Raw genomic sequence first — 6,957 nt, 5'->3', positions numbered from 1 at the left:
GAGGTGGTCGCGGCTGTGCTCCCTTGAAGGCCAGGCCCCGCCCCCACCCCCACCTCGCAGCTTCCAGCGCTGCCTGTGGTGCGCAGTGCTGCTGGCCCACGCGCTGGTCACCTCTGTCTCTACCTATGTGACCCCGCAGCCTCTGCCCCAGGTTAGCCCAAATCACTTCTCAGGGGACAACTGTCACTGGGCCAGAGCCCACTGCACCACTCGGCCACGCCGCTACCTGGTGACATCTGTGCAGGCCCTGCTTCCCAACTGTCCCACAACCCTAGGGCCAGGAAGGGCTTGACCCCACCCTGATGTCACACCTGGGCACTCGCTTCTGTCAGACTCATCACATCTGGGACTCGGCACATGTTGACAGGAGAAGTTTGTGTGGTGTCAGGGCCCGTGGGCTGCTTGGTGCCCCCTGCCTGGAGATTCACCACCCGTCCAGCCACGCCAGCTTGCCAGTTGCTGCCCTGCCTGGCACTTGTTGAGTCCCCCAGAACCAGCGAGTACCACAGTGGGCTTCTCCTACGTCTCAGGGGACAGGATCGCTGGGGGTGGGGTGGGCAGCATCACGGGTACCCCAGTGCCACTGGCTAAGTAGGAGGCTCCCCAAGCGAGGCTCAGCTCCTGCCTGGCCTGGGGACCTCCAGCCCAGCCCACTGGCCTCCCTTACCTGTGGGACCACACCTGTCCCTTCCTGGGAGCCATGCAGGCCAGCACACAGCATCCCTTGGCCAGCTCTGGCTCTCCCGAGGGACTGGGAGCTCCACTCGGAACTCAGGCCCCACTCACAGTGGAAAAGGAGGTGAGTTTCTGACTCTGGGGCCGCCTCAGAGCAGGCTTGCCTTCGATGGGCCACTGGGCGGCCGCCCCAGCTCTGCCAGCCCAAGTTTTCTAGCCTGTTACTTGTTACCAAGAGGCATGGGCTGGGGAGTGTTCTGCCGGGCACCCAGGGTTGATTTTACCTTATGGGGTCAGTCGTGAGGAATAAGCCCAGGGTTACACCCCAGCTCTTTTATGAATCAGGGTCTCTCTAAATTGTTCAGTCTAGCTCAAACTCACAACTTCCTGCCTCAGCCCCCAGTGTGTTGGTTACAGACGTGCCTGCCGCCACGCCTGGCTTATTTGTGGCTGACCATAGCGTCTAAGAGAAAACACTGGCCCTTAGCAGCAAGACTGGGCTGGAACAGGGACGAGAGGTCAGACACAGCCAGACACCTACCTCTGCAGAGGGATGTCATATGGCTCCCTTACCTGTGGGACCAGGGCTCACGCCACTCAGAATCAGCAGGATGTCGCCCAGCTTGTCGGCTCTCCCTGAGCCTCAGTTTCCACCTCTGTAAAGTGAGGACAGCTGCTCTTAAGGAGGAGGCATGGCCCTGGGGTGCAGGGAGGGCGGAGTAGACCCTGTGACCATGACAACAAGGCAGGGTGGGTGGGGCTGACCCCCCGACTGGCTTTGGTCAGTCCTCCTCTTCCTCCCACACTCCTCCGTCCCATCACTGCACCCCTGACCTCAGCTGGGAAGAGGCTTGGCTTTGGGGACCCTTGGGCGTAGATGAGGCCCACCTGGATTACCCAGGGTGCTTTGCGCCTCCCTGTGCTTCATCTTCGCCTTTGCCACACCTGCAAGTCCCTTAGCCACACAGGGCAAAGCCCAGCTTCTGGGAATCAGGGCGAGGTACCCAGCTGGCCACAGGTGGCCTGGCTTGAATTCCTCAAACCCCTCCTGCGCTGGCGTCTGGCTGTTCCTCTTGGAAGCGGAGGATCCCGCTAAAACCAGCCGTTCCCCATCTTTCTGCTGTTTTTGACTCTCTTCAAAGAGGCCTTTCTGGCGGAGGAGCCCGGCCCACTCTGCCAAACCTTTGCTTCCAAATAAGCCACACTAGGAAATTTCCACAGGCCCAGGCCCACTCCCAGGCCCGCCACTGCCTGACACCCGGAACCCACTGGGCCTTGCCGGCCTCAGGCCTTGCTCCCCAGAACGGGGTTTTGTGTCTGGGTGACTGCGCTGTCTGAGTCCCTGTCGCCCTGAGCAGTAGGGCACATACTGTGCTGGAGGGGCTGTTGGGCTCAGAGGCGCCTTGCCATCCCCCTGCAGGGCCCGTTGCTGACAATCGGTGCATCCCTTCCAATCACCCATGCCCTGCCCAGCTCTGCAGGCTGACGGGGAGCAGACCTCCAGCTAACGGGGACCCATGTCCCACTGCCTGGCACTGGCGTAGGGGCTTTGTCTCATTCCCCCTCCGGGTGGTTCCCTCTGGATTTCAAATATCACCACACGGGGTCCCGTCATGTCTTGGATTCCACTGTCCAGAGGAGGACAGGCTGGGGTGGGCACACAGCCACTCGGCTGCTCTGTGACAGAGTCCAGGCCCTCTCCACTGTTCTCAGTCCCGTCCACAGTGTGATTTTTAGGGGTAACAGCGATTCCTGCTTCATGGCAGCTGCGTGGGTCCATCTGTCCTCCACTGGTGGAGAAGCCAGATGGCTAGCGCCATGGCTCTGCTGCCCCGTGTCTGTGTGGTACCAGTGTGCTCTGCAAGGCCCCTCCACACCACCCTGCCCAACCTCTGGGTACCCCAGGCCGGCCAGGCGCTCTCCGGAGCGAGGCTAGGGCAGGCCAACACAGGCTCTTTTGCTGGGAATCAGGCAGGTGGGACTGGTGTCCTCAGCAGGACACGCGAGGGAGGCGGTGCCCACCTGGCCCCAGTGGGCACCCTGTCCGTCAAGGTGCCATTCCCAGCATGGCCACCAGAGGGCACATTCCCCACCCCACCGCGGGTCTGTGGCCTTGTGCACGGTGTGAGCATGTGCAACAGCCCTGTGGCCTCAGAGGCAGTGGCAGGTACCTGGGTGGACTCTCCTACTCCCTCTAGGATTGGTCCTCATGTCCCCACTGTGCCTGACATTGTCTGTGGCCAGTGGAAACCATTAAATAGTAGCGAATAAGATAATAACATATACAATATAAGATTTCTATTAACCTAAGAAATTGATAGAATAATTCCTCATTCACATAATGAGTTAATAGATATAAACCAATAAGAATTTAAGGGTACAGAGAAAGAAGAAAGGGTCCTGTTGCCGCCCTTTGTCACCCACACGCACTGTGTTCCCCATTTTGTCCCGAGTCTCACGATTTAGTGTCGCTGTTTTGGCCCTGAGACGGCGCAGGTGGCAGCCTTGAGGCAGTGTCAGGACAGAAATGAGGGGCAGGGCAGGAGGGCTCTGGCGGGGGTGCAGTGGGGGGGCGGTGGGGGGGGCGTGCAGGGCCCGGGTGACAGGTGCGGGTCTGGCTGGGACCCGAGGGACCAGGATACTTTCTGTGTGTTGAGTCCAGGACATGCAGCATCTCGCCCGTGTGGAGTTGGCATGTGAGCCCCCAGGGAGGCTGCCTCCAGGCCCTGAGGAATCGCGGTCACCACTCTGTGTCCAGGAGAGACCCGGGAGTCGGATGCTGCCAGTGGGCAGGGTCGGGACACTCCACACCTGTGTCTTTGGTGTGGTCTTTTTCATGCCTCCCCAAGAGGAGGCAGCAAGGACCACATCTGAGTAAGCCTCTGAGAACCCCCCTACCAGGTACGCGCCTGTCCCAGGGACGCTGAAGCAGGAGGACGGCAAGTTTGAGCCTGACCTGGGAAAGTTTGCAACTTAGTGACACTATCTCTAAATGAAATAACAAAAAGTACTAGGGGTGGAGCTCAGTGCAAAGGTCCTGTTTTCACCCCAGCACCAGAAGAAGCTCCTTCCCTGACTATCAAGTAACAGGGAAAAGAGAGGCAAGCTTCTCCCCAGGGCCACCGGGCTGGGGCTGCACTGATGGGCAGCGCCTTCCACGGGTAACACAGCTGACCACCGTGGGTGACAGTCATCCTCCTAGAGTCTTTCCTCCAGAGGGGCCCAGCCCTGGCTCTCCTAGGCGATATGGTGTGATGGCCACACTCGGCAGACAGAGTCACATCACCGAGACTCCATGCCCAGCCTTTCTAGGTCACCACCTCTGGGTCACACACGGGCTTCGGCCCTCTGCCCGGCCCTCGAAGCTGCCTTTCCTCCCTGGACCTTGAGTCTAATCCTAGCCACACACAGGGCAGCAGTGCCCACTACATCCTGAGTGTCCACAACCTGGACACAGATGCTTTAAGGCCGGTGGTGGGGCTGCGGGTTCTGTGACTCCAGCCTGTGGGGCTGTCCCCCTCGTCATCCTGTCGGAAGGCCATGGTATCCTATGTCCCACAGAAAGGTCACTGTTACCCTTGAAAAGCTTGTGTCTGCCCAGTTTCTCCACTACGTTCCTTGTTTCCCCTCTGTGAATAATAACCACTATGAGGGGAAACACTCCCCGCCTACGTTACCCTGCTGTGGAAAGAACTGTCTCTCATTGTTTCAAGGTTCCCTGAGGATCCATCCCACGTGGTATCAATGTTTACAAGAGGAGCAGATGTCGCACAAGCTGCACAATCCTGAAGAATTCCCAGATTGGCTCCCAAGGGCTGCCCGGGCGGGTGTGGACAAGCACCGAGGGCCCTCCAGCCACAGGCCTGGTGCTGTGGCGTCCTGCGCCAGGCCCTATCCAGAGGCTTGGAGGGTCTGCGTGTCCAAGGTGAGGAGCTCCTTGGAGAAGGCCAGAGGCCAGCCCTCCTCTGGGGACAGTCCTCCCTAGGGCAGCGGCGCCTGCCCCGAGCCGATCACTCACATGGATGCACTCAATGGTGGCCACAGTGTGCATAGGACATCAGCCAGGGAGTGGGGCTCGCAGGCGCAGCGCACGGAGGCCCCCAAGCCTCTGAAGGAGGAGGCTTCAGGCTTCAGCTCTGGGCAGAGGCTCCCTGCCGCCCCCACAACTGGGAAGAAGGTGGAAGTGCTGAGAGTTCAGGGCCTGTTATAGGGGTTGAGAAGTGAAAACGGTGCAGCACCAGATGCCGCCTCCCGAGCTGGCCTCTACATCAGCGCCATCTGCCCGTGTCATGTGGATGGTGATTCAAATAGGGCAGCGTGGCCCACTACCTAGTCCTCAAGGAAGGCCCTCAGGGCTCACAGTGAGGACAGCCCAAGGTGTCACCCCTGAGGACAGGGTATAGTCTACCTGTCCTCAATCCTGCTGGGCTCCAGAGCCTGTTGGGGCTGTGTGGTCACTGTGGGGTCACCTGGGCTCCACACTGACCACCCCATGGGTCAGAGAAGGTGGACGGTACATCTGGAACCCCTTCCTGCCTGCGGCCAGACCCACCCTCGGCCCGTTGAGGCCCGAGCACAGTGGGCCTGGTCCGGGCGGGACAGGGAAAGCACCCCAAAACTCGCTGCTTTGCTTCAGGCTGTCGCCCTTACCCACTGCCCCACCTGTGAGGGGGCTCCCCCAGACCTGCACCAGCCTCCTACCTGCAACCCTAGGTTCGCTACTGTCCATCCTGTGGTGCCCAAACGGGGGTCCTTGCATGTTAGCTGATTTCTTACTCCTGACCAGAGACACCTAAGAGGCAGGGCCACCCCAAGCCTGCAGGACACGGTAAGGCATAGACTGTCCAGAAAAGATGACAGTGCCCAGCAGCGGGTGACCACTCTGGCAGCTGGGAACACCCCGGTGAGCGTGAATGTGGATTCAGGTGCAGTGGACTCAGGGTGGGGCTGCTTCGTTCATGGGCTGTTTGGGACGGTTGGGGAGGGGCAGAAGGGTGGGGGCCAGACAGCTCACACTACCTGCAGGCCTTCCAAGGCCACCTCTGCAGGCAGGAATGGGGCGGGCCGGAGCCCTGGGCTCTAGGGTGGATGCAGCCTCAGTAGGTTACATAGTCCTACACGCGCAGCGCTACATGGGGTCCCAGCAGGCACTGGCAGAAGCCCCACCCTGTCACCTGTGTAGAAAATGTCCCCTCTAGGAGAATTAGCTAAGACATCTAGGAACAGTGCTACTGTCTCCAGCCCCATGCAGAGGCCATGAGGAGAGGGTGGCCTCCTTGGGCTGGCCGGGTGTCACGAGGCGTGGAGGAATGTCACATCTGAGGGACACAGGTGACAGCCACGGGAGCATCTGAGAGGCTGACCTCACAGCATGTGGACATGTGGAGACAGACTGGGTCTCCCTCACTCTACCCCTGCCTCAGTGCTCCCCTGGGTGCTGCTCCTGTCCAGGGCCCTCAGCCCAGCCACTCGAGTCCTCCAGAGATGCCCCAGTTTCCACTCTGACACAGGATGTGATAGGTTTTTTCAGGACTGTCCCCAACCCCTCAAAGAAAATAAAGCCCCTTACCCATTTTCCTTCTTCCTGTTTCTCTGCTGCACCATTTGCCTCAAAATACCTATCACATTGTGCTGTGACTCGGATGGATAAGCAGCGTGTGAGGCTCCTGCCCCCCACCCCCCCAGTCCTGAGCCCCCTGCCTATCGGCGGAGCTTCTTTCCTCCGGGATCTGCCCATTTGCCGTGGTCAGCTGCACGCAACACTGGTCACCTCACACCTCACAGGTAGGCGGCGCTCTTCGGCTTCCAGTTCCCATTCAGGGGTTCGTTCTCTTCGCTTTGCCTCGCTTTGCCTCGGGAGGGGGTATACCGTTCCCTTAGAACGCTCCCCTGCTGTTTCGGAAAGTCACAGGGCCTGCACCCAGAAGTCTAACGTCCCTGGTAGCCGCATCCTGGGACTACCCACTGGCCCCCGGGATGACTAGAGGGACCATTTGGGAACTTCGCCTTCGCTCTTAGCCTCGCAAGCTGGTGATGACCCCTCCCCGGCTTAGAAATCCGCTCAGCCTTAATTCGGTCACTCGGGAACCCTTCTCTCACTCAGAACATTGCCCTGCCATCGCCACGGGAAATACTCGTTCCCAGCCCCCAAAAGATTGCCGCTGGGGTACCTGATCCGTAATCTCGGCTCCCTCAGCCTCCAGGAGGCCATAACACCAAAGAGATTAATCTTCTACTGTCAGACAGCTTGGCCACAATATAAGCTGGATGGTAAAACCCAGC

This window comes from Octodon degus, unplaced genomic scaffold (genome assembly GCF_000260255.1).
Source record: "Octodon degus isolate 3935 unplaced genomic scaffold, OctDeg1.0 scaffold00215, whole genome shotgun sequence".
Lineage (NCBI taxonomy): Eukaryota > Metazoa > Chordata > Mammalia > Rodentia > Octodontidae > Octodon > Octodon degus.
Note: the sequence above shows the minus strand (reverse complement) of the source record.